A 19,801-nucleotide genomic window follows, 5' to 3' on the forward strand; every position below is an offset into this window, starting at 1 on the left:
TTCCTTGGCCTTGTGAGTGTTTTACTTTATCTTACATGTATACGTGTGCATTTTATTTTAAAATCTAGTTTCCAAGACCCTCTTTCTTTGTCCATTTCACCATATATATGATTACACGTCTTGCTGTTATTATTATTATTGTTGTTATCATCATTATTTAAGATTTCATCTGGGTGTTCATGTTGAACGACAGGATCAGTAGAAATAAGTGGTTGGATACCTGAAGAAGCAGCATGAGAAATAAGAAAGGGGGAAGAAGTTCTAGACAATTCTCAGTCTATGTGGATGTTAAGCCATCTGTGTTGTGGTTTATTTGCTTTATGGAGTTAGGGATGTGCTTTAGTGCAGTACAACTTTCTTCTAGCCTGGTCATCGCATTTGTGTTAAAGAGAATTGGTAGTTTTCGTATTCCATTCTGAGTTGGCACTTTCTTCTCCTGTAAACTGCATTTTGCCCTCCCCAAACAGTCTTTGCACATGGACCTGCCTTGTGGTAAGAAGCTAGGGTTGCAGAGTGAATGTGAATTGATCACCCAACAGATGGAGAGAAACAGGCAGGTTCCCTGGGGAAATGCAAGTATGCAGCCTAAGGGTCCAGTGTGTACTTTAGGAGAGCCTCAGATTACAATGTGCTAGCCAAACACCCACGGATCTTTCTATAATTCAGATGCTGGTTCAGTAGCTCTGGGTGGGACCTGAGACCCTGCATTTATTACAAGCTCCTAAGTGAGGCTGGTGATCTTGGTCCAGGGACCACACTGGGAGAAGTGACATTCTAGGCCCTCTGCTTTGTATTGTCATTACTGCATAACTTGTCCCACGTTTCCATCTTCATTCAATGGACGACCACAAGGCCTGATTAAGTATAGAGCATAAGTTGCTCTCACACAAAGAGGCTCCAGGACAGTGAAGAGATAACTCTGTTAGCACATCCTAATTATAACCATACAATTAAATGGACAAATTTTATTTTGCTGTAACATTTTACCTCAAAGCATCTTTCCTTTTGTATTTTAGTACTAGGGATAAAACCAACTATGCTTCTTAGTCTCTCTCTCTTTCCTTCTCTCTCAAAATTATAAAAACAATTAATGCATCCTGACCCTTGGAAATGCCTCCCAGCCCTTTAAACAAAATGCAGGTTTGGTGCCTGCCTGACGATTAGTTTTAGTTAATTGAAAATTATAGGATTGACCCAAGAGGAAAATTTTGTTTGCACTCCAATCACTTTTACAAATTAAGGAAAATTACCACAATTTTGTTTAGCTAAGGTTTCACACTGAGTTCAAGAAATTAGCTCAGCCATCCCAACAAAGTCAGCACTTTGTTAGTGAGCACTTGAAAAAATAATAGTCTATCTGGAGTTTTGTGGTGTATACAAACGAAGCATAGAGAAAGCTATGATGCTTTATAGAAGTAGGCCAAGTGTTTTTAATTAGGCTCATTGGTTCAGTGTAAGTTTTGAAGAACAATCAAACTAGCAGATTAGCTGTTTCTTTTAAAGCTAGGATTTCTTGCCATTCATTTTTCCCATGAGAACTTCCACATAGCACTATTTTTTTTTTACAAGCCTCATTATGGGCCTGCAGGAAAAGGACCAATTGAAACTTCTGATACTGTAACATTCCCCACCATCATTCCGATGGATGGGAGTTTTTCACAATGTTCCTCACTGAACTCGGTGTTCTGGAACATATTACAAAACCACAGAGGCCAAATGTTTTCTCTGAGGAGTTTGGACTCTGTTTTTGGCCAAAAACATTTAGGCCTTGCTGGCTGCTTATTTACTCTGCTATTAAGAACAAGAAAAAGGAGAAGAAAAAGAAGAAGAAGAAAATGCTTGTGTGGTAGGAGGTACAAGAGGCAATCAGGCATGATTCCGCTTTGGTGACAACATCCCTGCCCATTAATGGTTCCATTTTGTGGTCAGGTCTCATTTAGAAGAAATTATTTTTAATCAGTGTTCAACAAAATATCCCCTTGAGCCACCTGGCCATAAAAGTTAAAAAAAAAAATCATCCTCAGTAAATTACTTAAGTTCTCAAAAGAAAATAGCTAGGGACCCATTATGATTTGGAATTTTTTTAACCATTAAAAAAAATTGCCATCAATTTAAGAAATCACATCTTGGAAAACCTGTATCATACGGGAATTAAGATCAAAGATAAAAGCGGCAGATTTGCAAGTCTAGCAAAGTAGTTAAGGATAAGAGAGATAAATCCTTGGTGTGCATGCACATGTGTAAGTGTGCAGGAAATTTAACATATAAAAAAATACTTTTGCTGATTTTGCCTCAAACTGTGGGAAATAGAAAAGCGACTTAGTCTTTTAAGTATTCTAGGAGAGAATTTAACTTCTCTCCATGTCGAAAAATAAAATTTTAAAGAAATTAACACAAAAACTTCCCCACTGATAGAGTTGGCTATTAGCTTGCTGTGACATTACATCATTTCCAGCAGAAGAGAATTTTTTTTAATTGGTGAACTAAACATGGCTTCTTGATTAGCATTAAATGCTGCTACCTAGGGTCACTTGTTCATGGCTGGTGCTGCTGGCCCCTGTGATTTACTCAGTTTACCTCTATCCTTGTTACCACTTACCAACCAAGGCAGAGATGGGTCATAAAACCTTTCTGTTCTTTGTATCAGAACAACCACTCAGGTCAGTGTAAATGTGCAGCAGTCCTTTTCTATCTGCCTGCAGAAGCTCCCACTTCATTTTCTTTAATTTCCATAGCATTTCAAGGTGTGAAACTTGATTTTTTGGATGGGGTAAGCCAACCCTACTGTTTCTTGGTGGAATGGCACTTGGAATTTTTCCCTTAAAAAGTGGGGGATGGGGATATCCTAGGACTGAACCTCACAACCCAAACTTAAGAATTTGTTGCAGTTTTCTGAGTGTGTGAGGGAGTTTGGGTGTGTATATGTCGAAGTCTTTAAGAATCCATAATTGAGCCAGGAACAGCATGGCCTAATCTATGCAAATAAAGGCAGACTTTTGGGGGAGGAGGAAAGGATTTGTCTAAACACAGATTGCCTGCAAGCTGGCTCCACTTATAAGGAGTGTGAACGCTGCTCTCCATCATTGGTTCTTCAGATCAGGGACGCAGGAGGCATTCTTAGTCACCAGATGTGCAGGTCTCTGTGTTTGCCCAGTGAGGGAGCAAAGCGAATCCCAAGTTGAGCAGAACAAATAGTACTTCCCAGATCTTATTTATCATGTCCAGTTATTCTTATGTAAGTTCAGGGAAGAGATGACTTTAAATTTTAAATAATGTTTCCTAATAGAAGGAATAGCATTTCCTTCTAATGACAGGACTGTTTTCAAAGCCCTCTAATAGTGTGTGGTCAGTCAGACCTATAGGAAGTAAATCCACGATAAACCTCCACTTCCGTGGAAAGAGGTCTCTCCAGTACCTTTGTTGTTCTTGCAGCTTGTTTTCCTGCTGTTGTTACATCTTTTAAGAGCCTTGGATCTTTTAGAATTGTAATCTCTCCTGCTAAGCTTTAAGTAACCTTGGGAGTTGATAAAGAACTCCAAGGAGGCTTCAGAAGCTTCTTCAAAGTTCTAGAGTTGGTTTTCTTGATAAGAAGTGGCCAAATCCAAATGCAGTTTTACATCATTGCAGTTCTTTCTCCACGGGAAAGGCTCCTATCTTTGGGAAAACAATGACTAGAAGAATAAGCCATCAGGATGTGTCTGATTAGCTCAGGTGTGCACGGAGAGCTGTTGACTGCCAGCTCTGCCAGATGGTGAAAGCCCCAGTGGAATGATCATGTCCCAGCTCAGATTTGGGTTAGGCCACTTCTCAGATCATTCTACCACCAGGTTCTGCCAGTCTAAGGATTATTCACCAAACTTCCTGCCCCTGTAGAAGGACTAACCCACATCCCTGTATATTAGTCTCAGAATTAACTTCGAAATAAAAATTCTTCCTGGAAATACTTCCTGTTTGTACCTCCTGCCCAAAACAGCTTTGCATGTAGGAGGGCCCATTTTGGCTAAATAAGCTCTGTGGAACTTGATGATATGTGCCATGTCTTCCAAGTTTTCCTTTTTTCTCCCTATTCCTTTTGTTTTCTTCTCCTTCCCTTTCTCTTCCTCCGTCCCTTCTCCCCCTGTTCTTTCCTCCTCCCATTCTTTTCTCTCTTACTCCCAAGGAGACAATATGGCCTAGTGATTGAGGGCTTGGTTTCAAGAGGTGGTGGGTTTGGATCGAATGCTCAGCTCTACCACTTACTATGGAGGTTATTTTGGGGACATCATGTGATGGTTCTGAACCACAGTTGCCTCATTTTTACAAGGGAATAATCCCTTACTGGCGTTCGTTTTAGTATCAGGGAAATGTATGTAAAGCACCTTTCGTGAGCTAGTATGAGCACCTAGCCAGATACTAGTAGTTTCCATTAATAAATGATAGCCATTACTATTGTTCATTAATCTTTTCTTTTGTTGCAGAGTCCCTACCATGGTGTAGATATTTTACATATATTTTTTATCTTCACCATCATTTCCTAGAGGGCTAAGAAATGTCCTTTAGGGATTTTAGTAACAAAACTGTAGACATCCATAAATAAAAGAAACAAGTAGCACTAACCAACCACAAATAAAAAGAGCAAAGTATGAATAAGGTAGCAAGAAAAAGAGATTTATAAATATGAATATAACAATTTTGATACAACAAATACTTTCTCGGGAATAGCCTCAAACAATAAATATTTTTATAAGGCAGCCCTGACTTATAATGTTCTCTGATGCTGAATTTTCAGGAAAAACACATACCTGTCTTTTTGCTTCCATTCAAATTTCAGCCCTTCCTCTGGAGGCCATAGTAACATGGGTATAGTCTATCACCAGCCCTTTCAAAGGTGTTTAGGCTATAATTGCTTCAACTCCAGGTTCAAAAGGTTCAAGGCCAGAAGGCTCTGTTTCTAGTTCTTGAAACGCTCCTCCACAAATGAAGGCTGCCACCCTGGGGATAAACAAAATTATCAGTTATAGGGCAGAAGTAAAGAGCTTGTACCTAATGCAGCTCATGTTCCGTGGCCTCTTCTTACACTAATTCATTGTCAGATCAGGCTTCCAAAAAGCCACTGTCATAGCTTTACCCTGCAGAGAAGGCTTCCCCTTTTGCCCACTGTATGTGAGATGTGGCCCAACCCCTATGCTTGACGAAGCTTATGGCTCCCTGTGTACTCAGCTCCACTCAAACCAGTCTCCTCATCAGGCCTCAAGGTCACTTCATATTTAGCAATTCTGGACATGGTAATTCCCCTATAAGATCAGGCTCAGACTCTGTTTCCCCTCTGCAGTATTCTCTGGCCATTTTAGTATAGTGGGCAGAGCACTGGGCTGAGATAGAGGAGGCCTGGCAACACCAGCTCTGCTGCTAACTGGCTCTGAGATGTGGGACAAATTGCTTCCATGCTCCACTTTCCTGTTTCCTCAATGTAAAATGAGTCAATTGCACTAGGAGACTTGATGTTCCCTATGGCTCATCTTGATTGACTAGAAAAGTTTATATCCTTGGATCTCTTTTGTTGCATGTGCTTATTAGACCATTCATTTATTTATTCCCTTCCTTGTGTCTTTAGATCTCTTGTTCTGTTCTTAGGTACACAAATTACAAAAAGTCTACAAGCTCTATGAGAAAAGGATTACCCTTCCCTGATCTTATACTATTTTGTATACTGTGTTGAAGCAACTTGACTCATATCTTACTTGCAATAGATGTTCTCTAATAATTGATTGACATATTGCCAGGATCAATGGGTCCTCATTGATTTTTGTGCTCTGGATGACATGGAATGTAAATAAGAGCTGTTAATTAAGAATCTATCCCCTTTTACTTGAAGTTTTACATGCAGGAGAACACAGTAGTTGGAATTTCTGTTAAAGAAAAAAATAGGGCTGGCTCCATATTATAAATATTCTTCATTTTCTCTCATGTAAAATAGGAATCTTTTAATAGTACCTATATCTGGGAGGGAATGGGTCAGTATATGTAATACAGGGCTAATAGTGCCTGGTACAGTGTGAGTGTTCCCTAAAAGTAAACTCAAAAAGAGAGAAGCAGATAATAGGAATGTTCCTTTTGAAAATCCAAAGAACAAATTTTTTTTTTGGTATTAAATAAGTGCCATATTTCATCATAATTAAAGAAATTATTTCTTTCTAGTCATTAGAGTAGGAATCAAAAGACCTGGCCTCTAATTATTATTTTAGCACTCCCTGTTGTTCATTCATTCAACTCACAAATATCTCTGGATTGCTTGTTCTATTCTAGGCAATGTTTGAAACAACCTTTGGCAATATTCTAAAACAGTGTTGAGCAAAATAAGATGCAATTCCTGTTCTCATCGCTATTATGGTCTAAGAGGGAATGTAGATACTTATAAGGTTACTATTTCAAATCTGGTAAGTGTCCGGAAAACAGGAACTGAGTTCCAACAAGCATATAACAAGGATATAACAAAGAAACCCCAAATGGTCAGTTAGAGATATTTTTCCTTAGGAAGAGATCAGCTGAGGTTTGAAGGATGATTAAGAGTTAACCTGGCAATAGGTGAAGGGTGGGAGAAGCGTGGGGTTGAGGAAAGAGAATGAGTGTTCCAGCAGAGAGGAACATGTAAGAAGGCATTGAATGAGAGCAAATGTGGCATCTTGGAAGGCTGGAAAATTCCAGTCAGGCTGCAGAACTAAGAGAGAGGAGAACGGTGACAAAAAAGGCTGGAGAAGTGGTCAGGGACAAGCCTATGCAAAGTCTTATAAGTCATAAGGAGAGGAGGACTTCAGTTGCCATCTTAAAAACAATGGGAAGTCCTTGAAGTGTCAGAAATGACAATGGACATGACTAGATTTGCATTTTGGAAAAAACAAAAGCAAAACTCTCTGTCTGGATGGCACTTAGAAAACCAGAATGGATGTTGGGAGACCTGTTAGGAGATCATTGCAGTAGTCTAGGAGGGAGATTTGGTGACTTTGATTTGGGTGGTAATGGGTGGAGAGGGAATAAAGTGAGAAAATTCAAGAGGTATTGAGGAGGACATAGACGGGACCTAGAGATGGGTTCACTGTAGGGGTGAGGGAGAGAGAGAGGGGTTAATGCTACCAGGCTTTTGGCTTCCTCAGCTTAATGGAGGGAGGGGCCATCCCTCCTTTGGGCATCCCAATGGTCTTGTGAGTATCAGTGAAGGAAAGAATGGGCATGAAAATGTTCTGCAAAGGGTCATATTCTACACATATGTTAATTGTTAGAACGACAGGCCTAAGCAAACTCAGGAAGAATCAGGGAAAGGAAGGCAAGAATGTGTTTTCTCTTATATCAGATTGTTTTCACTTAGGATTCAGCTGAGAGAGGGCTGTGTAATGAACACTTGACTAACAGTTCTGCCTTAGCGGTGTCCTAATTGGAAAAGATTCAAGAAGAAAGAAAAATTAACAGGCTGCTCCTGTCCACATGTCTTGAATATTACTCCAAATGAGCCATTTACACACAAAGAAAAGAATTCAAGGCAGAGGGAATATTTATTCTTTTTGCTTTTGCAATCCAGAGGGCAAGTCCCAAGCCTCACTCCTCTGCTGAAGGGAGTTTTTTCACAAAATGTGATTGCTCCTGATCTGATATATCAGGTTCAGGTGATCCTGAACCCTCTGGCATTTGTGAAGTTAAACACTGTTGGTGCCATAATGGGGACAACAGCAACAAGAATCACTAAAAGTACCCATTGTACTTCTGTGACATCTATAAAATGAAAGCCGTTTCTGCAAAGAATAAAGCCGGTCTGAAGGAAGCATATTATTTTGCATATTTTACGTACATACTTTCCAAGAAATATGACCTTTATTTCCTATTTGGAGTGGAGTGTAATCAGGACTTGAGTAGCTAGTGTAACAGGATCATTAAAAGGGATATTTTCACTGACATTAGAGGTCTAAATGGCCACTAGGCCTTATATACAACCTTGGCTTTTTCCTGTCTACCAGAGTTAATAAGTGATAAGGCCGGGAGAGAGATAAATCACAGAAATCCCTGTCCAAAGAAAACATATTGACTACAGCCAGGCAAATAACAGACCATAACCAACGGTCCCATTCATCATTCATGTAATAGGGATATAAAGTATTTCCTACCAATGAAACCATATAGAAGGAAAAGGCAGATAAGCTTCCCCAATCTAAGGCATGTGATTTGGTTATTAAGGGACATGAACTATTTGTCACATGGCTTTAATCTTTAAGATGTGTTGCCATTTCTAAACTATAAATTTCTGGTCAGGGATTAGAAACCTATTAACAATAAAGGTAGGAACTGAGCTTTATATGTATTCTTGCCAACATAATGCAACACTATAAAGTCTTGAACCTCTAATCTATTTAGTATGATATAACATGATTTGGTTTTCAAAGCCAATAAACTATTTTGAGGTTTGCAAGGCTTTTGTTTTTGTTTTTACCCAGCATCATGATAAATTAACCCTTCAGTTTTTTAACTATGCATGTTGAAACTTTCTCTAACATCCTGAGTGGGGGGTGGGGGTGGGTAAGTAAACCACGTTTTGTTTTTGTTTTTTTTTCTTTTTCTCGTTCTCGAAGATTTATTCCAAATGTTTGGTGGAGGATTATTTTCTGTTTTATTCGTCCATGTTTGCAGTGGTGTGGATGCTAGTCTTTCTGTTAGTTGTAAACTAAGTGATGTGGCGCCCACTAGAGCATTAAAACTTGTTTTTCTTTATTGCAATGTCGTACATACTGACTTCAGATAATTTGGGAAGTACCGATAGAAAAATAATTAAGATAATATTAAAATTGCTCACATTTCTACCAGTATAAACATAAACACTCAATAAATGTTAGCTGTTAATATTTCTTTTTTTTTTTTTTTTTTTTTTTTTTAGCTGTTAATATTTCTTAATGGCATATGTCTTTCTTCTTCCTATGCATATATCTGCCTCATTACCAAAATAGGGTGATAACTTACATAATATTAGGTAATTTGTTTTTTCACTTAATATGTAGGAAACAATAAGGTGTTATAAGTTTAAAACAATTTTTAGCCTTTAATAATCATTCCACATCTTAGTAGAATCTTATAATGAGCTATATCTTTATCTTGTTGTAGCATAGATACCTTGAATTTGGGTTCTGATCTTTTTTTGTTCCTGAAAACCTCAGCACAGGTAAATAGTCCTATACGCACATTCTTCGGTGTACACATTGGTGGGGACTCATCAGCCAACCCCAATTAAGTGAGTGGACCTAGCTCTGAGGGCCTCCTATCTCAGAGGCCCCGATGTCTCTGAGGTTGGTTCTAGCTCCCAAACGCACATTCAGCTACAGTGTGGAGTTCTTTGTTTTCAACCTGAACCACCCGAGGGTCGATGAATTCCATGAATTTTTCCCCTGCCATGTGAAGCAGTACCATACTTTTCATAATAAAAATGGGAACTCATCTAAGAGGCTTAACAATTCTGAAACTGAATCAAGTCCAAAATTATAACAATTAGGTAGGAAATTTAGGCCCCTCCCTGCAACCTCCCTTCCCCAGGATAGCAACATTCCCTGCTAGAGTTTTGAACTCCTCTTTTCTCTCTACTGGTTTTCTGACAGCCTTTCTTCAATTTTATCTTATCATTTCCTCTTTTTCCACACTTTTTTTTTTACACTGTTGTCTCTCTCAATCTTCTTCCTCTAAGTGTTACTGAAATGTAAAACATCTTCCCTTCCCCTCCCCCCCCACCCCCACCCTGAGAATCTGGGTGAGGCCTGCTCTATTATTGGCTCATTTTATAAGAAAACTTAGAAAGGTGAAGTGACTTCCCCAGGGTAATGTAGTTAATAAAAGGAGGAGCCAGAATTTGGACCCTGGTGGAGCCTGCACTGTAAATTTCCTGAGGAGCCAGGTTAGCGCATTCCTTTTTGGAATTACGTGATTCCCTCAAATTTGATTGTTGGTGATGGGAGAGTGTGGGTATTTCTAGAACATGTGAGGACTGACAGGAACTGAAGCTTTCTGTATTTTAAACAAGTCAAATCATTATGAGCATAATATACACTCATACAGAAGATCTTAAAAACACAGAGTGAAGTGATCCATTATTCCAATCCTCAGAAATAATCATTATCAATATTTTTAAATCTTTCTTCTAATATTTTTCTTTGTGTCACTCTTATGAATTTTTATCAGAGTAAATCACAACATGCTTTTATAACTTTGCATCCTGCTTTTAATTTAAATTGTAAAATAAACATTTCCTCTGTTAATTCAAATTCTTCCTAAATGCATTTTAGCAGGTATATAATAGTCTGTTTTGTGGCTGCATCATGATTTACTTAGTCATTCCCTTGTGTTGGATAGACACATTTTTTCTTTCACAGAACTTTCACCTTTGTATATGCCAGAGTAGAACATGTTCTTGAATATAAAGCATTCTCCAATTTTCCTAATAAAAAGTTTTTCAGTTTTAGGAACAAATTAAACATGTACATATTTATAGATACTAGTGAATTATCAAATGTCTACTTGTAATATTTCACATATTAATTTAGTAACATTCCTATTTACAATCACAAACATAATTTACAACATTTACAAATATAACTTTTTCTACTTTTAAGTTTACACTTTTATTCAAACTCTTCATAGCCATTTTTGACATCCGCATTTTTGTTTGTTTTTATCAAAACCAGAGCCATTTTAAATCCCATCATATTTGCCTCTAAGTTGTTGGAGACGCAGCTCTTTTTAAATCTGTGCATGATTCTTTCACTGGAAATTTTATCCTAAGCCAAAAGTAACCATTTGCTATATTTAAATCATTTAAGTCTCCAAAGATAACCACTTTCAGCTATGTTTTAAAAACTGATTTTTAAAAGGCTTGTTTTGAGGAACACTTGTCATACTGAAAGGCCAATCTGCTAGGAAAAATTACTAAATATATGTTAATTTTCTATTTCTCCTTTTTGTTTTGACTAACTTCTTTAGGTGACACTATATACATCCCCAAACTGCCATTGCATATGGTTGTTTCATGCCCCAATCCGTACTTAGTTTAAAATAACATAATTGGAAAAGAACTTTATAATATGAGAGATTTTAAAATTATTTGAATATAGAACAAGGGAACAATTTTTTGAGAGGAACATTCTCTCCATTTCAGCACTTTCCTATTGGTGGGGCATATGCAAATGTGATCCTTGGTATGAATTGAATACTATACTATGTAGTATTTTTTATTTGGGTAAAGTATGCTCCCCCTCTTAAGTAGACCTCATATTATTCAGGGTACTTATTGTGCAGGGGGAAGCCAGCCCATTTATGTCAGGCTGAACAGTTTCTGCCAAAAGTACTCAGTGGTGAGGGGTTAGACAGAAGCTGGGACTCCCTAAATTGAGGGCAGAAACAACAACAGGAGAGCAGACTTCTCCATGTACCCTCTGCTCTTTGGCCTCCAAATGTAAATGTTCATCTTTTTCCTGTAACATGAACTGTGGTTCACTTCTTTACATCTTGGGTGGAAGACCTGACCTGCTGGGCAGAGCCACCTGGGATCAGGCTTGTGGTTTGTTTCAGGAAGTCCTGACCCCCAGTTAATATGGAGTTAATTTAGATCCTTGTTTAGTGCCAAATATCATTATTTATATATAACATTGAAATACCTGCAAAGAGTAAGGCTTTCCCAGTAATTCTGCACATGTGTATTGCTCTCTTTCAGTGTTAACTGATTTTTAAAATATCCACTGAGGCAGGGTTGCCTATTTGGGGTTATTGAGAGGTTTGGGTGGAGGAAAGTGTCTCTGGAAGATCTGTTCAGAACAAGCTTATAGGTCTTGTACTTCTCCAGTTTCTTCAAGACTAGAAAAATGAAACATTTGCACTGGTTATCTCAGAAGATGTAGGAGTATCATCTAAAAGCTTGAAACTTGGGGGTGCCTTGGTGGCTCAGTTGGTTAAGCGTCCAACTTCTGCTCAGGTCATGATCTAATGGTTTTTGAGTTCAAGCCCCGCATCGGGCTCTGTGCTGACAGCTCAGAGCCTGGAGCCTGCTTTGGATTCTGTGTCCCCCTCTCTCTCTGCCCCTCCCCTGCTCATTCTCTGTCTCTTTCTCTCTCTGAAATAAATAAACATTAAAAAAAAAATAAATTTTAAAAGCTTGGAAATTAAACTTATAAAATTATTAACATAAAAAATAAAAGATTGTGTGACTTGCGGCACCTGGGTGGCTCAGTCAGTTAAGCATCCGACTTCAGCTAAGGTCATGATCTCACAGTTCATGGGTTTGAGCCCTGCACCAGGCTCAGTGCTGACAGCTCAGAGCCTGAAGCCTGCTTCAGATTCTGTGTCTCCCTCTCTCTGCTCCCCCGGCCCCCACCTGTGCTCTGTCTGTCTCTCTCTCAAAAATAAATAAAACATTAAAAAAATTATTTTAAAAAGTATGTGACTTGTCAGAAAGTTATATGTCAGAGCCAAAGTACGGGCTTGGCTGTTGAGCTTTTCTGCGTGGCTCATCTTTGTCCTATGTCTGTGTAATTAAGTTAACTTAACTTCAGTGCAGTTTTTACAGTTGACCAAGCCTTTTCCATTCAATTCTTTCTTGTTAACCTGTGAGGTAGGAAGAACAGGTATTTTTAGCTTCATTTTCAGTGTGAAAACTGAAGTTTAGAGAAAGGTAAAGTGGTATGTTTAAAGTCATTTAGGTCACCTAATGATGGATCTGATATCAGATTTCTATTACTCTAAGTAATCGATTATCCTATATGGTATCTCATATTTTTTTACATCGACAAAATGGACTCACACTACTTTTACTCTACTTTTTTTTTTTAAGCTTTCTGTGGACATAATTCACTAGTTAGACTGGGGGATTCTGGAGTTTTAGTCTGCCTTTCTAACATTGACACTTTAATTACATGTATTTTATCCATAGCACTTACCATCAGCTGATATGATCTGGATTCTTTGTTTACTTATGTATAGTCTGTGCCTCTCACTAGAATATAAGCTCCATGGAAGTAAGACCCTTGTCTGTCTTGTTCACCACAGTATTTCAGTGTCTAGTATAGTACCTAGCACAGAGTGGGAGTGCTCAATAAATTAGTCAAATCAATGAATGGAAGAACCTGTGAAGGAATGACTGAGAAATTGGCAATAAATTTATGGAATGTGAGCCTTAAAGATAACCTGGTTAACCCAAATTGTTGACTTCTTTATAGATGAGGAAAACCGGGCTTGTAGAGTTTAAAAGACTTGGCTAAAGTTACTCAGCTGGTAGTAGATTTTTGTACCAGAATCCTTTCCTTTGGCCTGTCAGCCAAGAGCTTGTCATCACACTGTATATATTCCCCTTAGGCTCATTTAGTTATAAAAAAATTTGTATGGCTATAGATCTTGGGAGTCAAGGCAGACCCCAGTTTGAATCCTGGTGCAGTCAATTTCTAGCTAGTTTCTTACCCATTCTGAGGCTCTGTTTTCCGCTGTAAAATGGGGATTATATCTCAGAGGATTGCTGTGAGGATTCGATTAGATGCATATGGAAAGCTCAGCATACTGCATGGCGTCTAGTGAGTGCTCAGTTAGTGGTACATCTTATCAAAAAAGGATTTCAGAGAACATACTTCTATAATTCTGAATTTTAGAGATGGAAAGGCCCTCAGAAACAGCCTAGGCCAATTGTCCAATTTTGCAGAAGTGGCAGCTGATGCTCTAATAAGGAAGAGCCTTTCCCAAACTAACACATGATTCATTTGCCTATAGAGCCAGAACAAATCACATATTTTATTTATTTATTTGTTTGTTTGTTTTAATGTTTATTATTTATTTTTGAAAGCGAGAGAGAGGCAGAGAGAGAGGGAGACAGAGGATCTGAAGCAGGCTCAGCACTGTCAGCACAGAGCCCAATGTGGGGGCTCAAACTCATGAAAACTGTGAGATCAGGACCTGAGCCAAAGTTGGATGCTTAACCAACTGAGCTACCCAGGTGCCCCCAGAACAAATCACAAAAAATAGATTTACTCATTATTTTGTGACTTGCCTTCCATATTTGCGAATATTTAAAGGCATTGCATTTTTGAATGTATATGGAAATCATTCAACCAACATCACCACAGTCATTTGGCAGGCTCTTTTTGAATTCTTTAAGGTCATTAATCTTTAAGTACACTCCCAAGAAAAGGTAAGATAGTAGAGCATGTTTAATTCCTTGGGTCTCCAATATGTGATCAGTTTTTCTAAAAAAGTTTTCTAAAAATCAGTTTTCTAAAAATGATGTCATAAACATCATTGTTCTAATCTGTTTGTTTACATTCCTTGCCTTTCTGTTGACAAAAGAAGAAAGAGCTTTTCTTTGCCTCCAAGTACATCAAAGTCTCGCAGAAAAGTCAATGCCACTTCCACCATTAGCAAGGTGGAGTCAAGCAATTGGAGTCCTACAGAGTGGAGTCCTTTCTTTTTGTGAGAGACTGATGTTAAGACACCAGAAAACTGTTGGGAGACCTCATTGGGACTGGAGGGTCATTTTTCTAAGGTCCAGATCAGGGAGGGACTTGGCAGGGTCCACCAGAATATATTGTCCACTAGCATGCTCTCATGACCTAGCGCCTATGGGAATTGATGGGAGCAATTCATTTCCAGCCACAGGGCATCTGTGGACCCTTCCATTTTGACTTTAAATCTCAGTTCCTTGAGGTCCTTGAGGAGATAAGATGTGTTAAGCTTTGTTGCATTTAGTGATCTTCCGCTTAGTGGCTTTGGAGGCAGAATCATCATCATAAGGATCAAGAGAGAGGTACTTGCATGATGGTGGCAATCAGGGACAAGATTAAAACCTGCCAAGCAGAGATCTCTGCTGTGCACCTGGCACAGTGAGGAGTTTTAGCTACTTTTTGCTGCTTGACTGGCTGACAGTGAATGGATGAATGCATGAATTGTGGTCAGGCCTGTCCTGCAGTAATCAGTGAGGAGGGTATCACTGTACCAATAGTGTACCCAGTTCATAAAAAAATATATAAATAAATAAATAGTCCAGATCACATAAGGGCAATCTGCTCTAAACCTTGTACGGGACTTGTATTAGAATTCAAATAGATTTTTCTTCAAACCTTCCTAAAAAGGCACTCAATTGTTGGCGAAAAGCAAAAGAAAAAGGGCCAGATGTCCATTGCTGCTAAATGTAATGAGTAGAGTAAAATGTAAAATATATTAATTCCACTTTCCTAACTGCAGCTAATTAAGGGTGGCTCATTTAAAAGCAGACCTAATTTAATCCACTAATATAAGTACTCAATTAAAGTTGTTCCCACTGCTTTCTTCTCTTCAGAATTCTTTTCGTATATTTATATATATGATGCATTCATTGTGTGAATCCTTTCACGGGTCCAGGTTGTAATGGAAAAGCAGTTTCAGGACTTCATAATTGCTCAAATTAAATAACATGTATGTAAATGGAGATTTGAGTGTAAATCGTATACTGCAATGCTGTAAGGAATTGAGTCCCTAGATCCTGATACCTTTTAGCCCACCAGAATGAAGTGCTTCCCATTTTATTCTAAACTACTTAGAATAGTTTATTGCATTATTAAGTACATGTTACAAGAAGCACATTGTTGTTTAAGACTCATTGATTTAAGCAGAACTATTCTTATAAAGTTTCGTAGGCCTTTACATAAAAAGAGAAGAGCCCATATAAAATTATAAAACCTTAATGTAATATAACAGCCTATAATATAATATTCTCCCATTTTCTAAAGAAGCCACCAAAAATTTTTAATGAGTTTATTAGAACTACTGTTTGTGAATTCTGGGATGTCATGTCTAATTAGACTTAATGGATTTAAGTATTTCTTTAATGAAATCTGTAGCCTAACTCATCAGGGTTATATTCCTTGTCCTCCTGCCCTTAAAGTGATTTTACTTTATTTTTATTTTGGGTGGCATTAAAAAGAAATGAAAGACTATGATTCTGCTTCATTCTCAGATGGATATAGTGAAAAATACAGTGCTTATTATGAAGTTAATGTGAATTACCATGTAATTACCACTGGCTGCACTGTAATGATTATTTAGTTACCACTGAGCATTCCCTGCCAAATAACACACATTATTTCATAGGAAGCATAGAATTAACTCAAGTCATCCCGGAACTCACGGAGGGAGTTATATTCCCGATCTCTTTTGTTAAGTGTAGGCGCTGCTAATGTTAACATCTAAATAATCAAGCTTGGAGCAAACCGACAGCAGAACAGGGTATGAGTTTACATGATTTGATTTGCTGATGTTTTAAACACTTAGCAGGAGACAGCTATAGAAGCCAATTAAATCTCTCCAAGGTGCATAGAGTTATCTCCTTTGTGAGAAACAATTTAAGGGAATTGCATTGGCCCTTTAACTGGAGGGGAGAAGAAGCATTAGGAATGAAATTTCAGATGCAAAGTGCTGATCAATGGAGCCTCCTTTTGTGTTTTTCAGCTTTGTGTTGTTTGGGCTGCTGATATTTTAAAGGATTTGCACTTTCATTTTGCAAGCACAGGGTTATGTTAAACTTTTCTCCGTGAAAACGTTCCTTTGGCTATTGATTATGATGTGCCTTTAAACAAGGCATTGTGTCTAAAAGAGTAAAACAAAAACAAAAACAAAAAACATGTCAGTACATTCCGTCCCTTTCAGATACTGCATCTTATTTAGTGTACCGGAATTCCCAGTTTAAAGTAATCACAAAATTTATGGAGAAACGGATAAAAAAGGTTGTAAAATATCGATTTGGGGAAAATAATAACACAACTCATCTATAATAAGAAGAAAAATGAAGCAATAATTCAGGGGGTATCGAGCGGCTTGCTGCTGGGAGTATTGATCCAGTCCTTTACGGTATAAGATCGCACCTGAGATTGCTCTGAAAGAAAGAACAGCATTCCTTCGCTCATTATTTCTCAGATACCATCGCCTTGTTACATGGGCCCTGCAGAGTTTGGATTGTTGCAGCTGGGACAGTGGGACCCGCAATAATAATAATAAATAAATAAATAAATAGCTCAGAAATCTATATTGCCTGAAAGCCACAGGGCCTGGTCTTAATAACACATCGGCTCTGTTTTTATAAATTCTTCGTTGCCTTATAGTAGCTAATGACAATTCCAACGCTGTGTGGTTCATTTAGGAACCAAACAGATCTTCATCTTATATAATGGGTTCTTGTGTTTGGAACGAATTCTTGTCTTGGCTGAAGAAGCATGCATCTGTTGCGTTTCTTCTTAAGTCACTAAATTGAAAACAATACATTTAGACCATTTGGACTATGGGAAATGTTGGATTTAGCTTTCACATGGCATGGTTTTATACTTTCAGACAATTTTTGGACTAGGCAGGAGTATTAGTGTTTCTGAGAAGAATCTTTAGTATAGCCTGAAACGTTGAAATTCGTGCTCACAAATCATGAATTTATAAATTTATCTACAATTTCTAAGATGTTAAGTGACAAATTAACTTGCAATGTGTGTAGTCATCACGGTAACTCCTGGAGATGGTGGGCTGTATTTCATCACTGAAGAATTCTAGGTTCTGTCTAGACTTTAAGATTATCCTATAATGTTGAGGAGACATGATTTTTTTTTTTTGCTCTCATCTTACTTTTTTAGTGGAGAGGGTGCAATAATATTCAAATTCCAATTTAATAAAAAACAGTTTTGGTACCTGTTACTGTTTGAGGCATCCTCTAGGCTCTGTGACCCATGAAGTTCTTGCCCTCAAGACACTTCTATTTTAAGAAGGGAAGGAAGGCAATGCACAAGTTAAGTAGTAAATGAGATAATTTTCAAATTGGAAGAAGTGTTATGAAAGAAAGAAGAGGGATGATAGGTAGAACATGGTTAGGGTGGAGGGGCTTCTTTGAGTAGCAATTAATACAATGGAATATACACACTATACAGATGGATAGTACTTGGAGCCTTCACAGGGGCATGCAGACAAACACATTTTTGTTTCTAAGCATCTGTGGATTGTCCCCTGTGCTAAAGTCATGCTATCGTTTGCCCAGAAGCTTTACTTTCCCTACCCCATCCTCCATTCACTCTGTGATCATTATCTAGAAATATGAGCCATACTGGCTGACTGTGTTCTCAGCAGATCGAGCATCCTGAAATTTCAATAAGCATTGATCCATGTCATTGCACCAGATCCTTGAAATTGTTGTTTCTATAATGTTTGTCCATTTCTAACTCTAAAGAAAAGAAAATTCTGTGGAACAAGAGGCTCATGCCTGGTGACAATAAAGGTGGGTAGAGAGGGAAGGATGGAGAAGCAGAAAGAATAAAACATCTAACCATCAAGACTAACACCCAAAATAGCTTTCAATAAACTGCAAAGCATGCCCCTCTTTCTTTATTTACAAAGTAAGATTGAAAGTCATCACTGAGTCTTAAAGTGTGAATATTCAAATTGTGAGATATATGGTACATTTAGTGGAGACGTTGTTGAAGTGCAGAAGTCATTTTAACTTTGTCTTTTAATTTTAAAGATTTATTGGCTGCAAGGAAAGAGAATATTTATAAGCATTCTTAGGTATTCACAAAACATGTAGTTGCCAAACAGTGCAAAGAATGGAAAGAAATCATCATTACGAAGCTGGATGATTCAGGAAATGTGGTGATAAATATGGGAGTGACAACATATTATCTCAGCCCCTTCTAGCTCCACATTTTTGAGTCATGATTATCAAGTATATCACTGCGGGGAATGTGCTAAGTCAGTTTGGGGCTAGAGGAATTTTAGTTTTAAAAGAATAACTGGGCAGTGTTTGGGAAGTACAAATACAATAAATGATGTCAACTCATCTCAGCTTGAATAAATATATATTGTGTAATTTGCTTCTACCCTTTAATTTCCTGTAATGAAAGGAAAGTGGCAAGCAACAAGAAAGCAATTAATTGCAACAATGATTACTTAGCTTCTGTAGTGCCTGAATTAAAAAGAACATTAAGATTACTTTTCTAATAGCTCATATGTTGTTGGGTTTTTTTTATATCCTTGATACCTTTAAATGGCAGGTGCATTTGAATTGTTTTTAAAATACGAATTTTATCCTTGTTCACAAACAGTTTGTCAAAATGAGCTGTTGGTTATTTTGTGTTGTTGTCCCACATTCATGAAGATAAATGTCTTTTCATAGCTAATCTATTATAATCTCTCTCTGTTGTATGCTTCTTTTGATTTGAGACAGGCTGATTATTGAAAAACAAACTTGTGGCTGTCACTGTGATTTGTTTGTGTCAACTAGTTCTCTCTCATTAGCACAGAATCTTGAATGCAGCAATACCTGTAGATGTTGAATGAATGAGGGTTAAAGAAAATGAATGGGTAGATAAGAGCCCTGCTCTTTGGCCTTTGACAGGTTACTTTACTGCTTAAACCTCAGTTTTCTTATCTGAATAATGGAGGAAATAAACATATCTTCTTCACTAGTTTGTTGCAGTGATTAAAATAGATAATATGAGTAAAGCACTTAGCACATTATAAATGGTGCACATTAAAGACTCAAGAAATGGTAGTTCTTATTATTGATGACTGTAAGTAGTTCTCAATCTGTGAATTGATTTTCTGACAGTCTATTTCTACTTGGTATACCTGTGTATTTCTAGTGCCTAGTACTATGCCTGATCCAGAGTAAATGCTCAAAAAGTGTTTGTTGACTGAATGAGTCCTCAGATTCTCATTAATAAATAACAATGGCTATTGCTGCTGACACTTAAAAGGCACTTGCTATATGCCATATGCTGTTTTAAAGATACGGTATATTTTTAAACATCTAATTTTT

General features: G+C 37.8%; 1 protein-coding gene across 6 annotated transcripts in view; it reads left to right on the top strand.

The window, feature by feature from the left end:
- Positions 1–19,801, top strand: part of EBF1 (EBF transcription factor 1) — a 389,138-nt gene that overhangs the window by 310,166 nt on the left and 59,171 nt on the right. The gene's annotated exons all lie outside the window — the stretch shown is intronic.

This window comes from Panthera tigris, chromosome A1 (genome assembly GCF_018350195.1).
Source record: "Panthera tigris isolate Pti1 chromosome A1, P.tigris_Pti1_mat1.1, whole genome shotgun sequence".
NCBI lineage: Eukaryota > Metazoa > Chordata > Mammalia > Carnivora > Felidae > Panthera > Panthera tigris.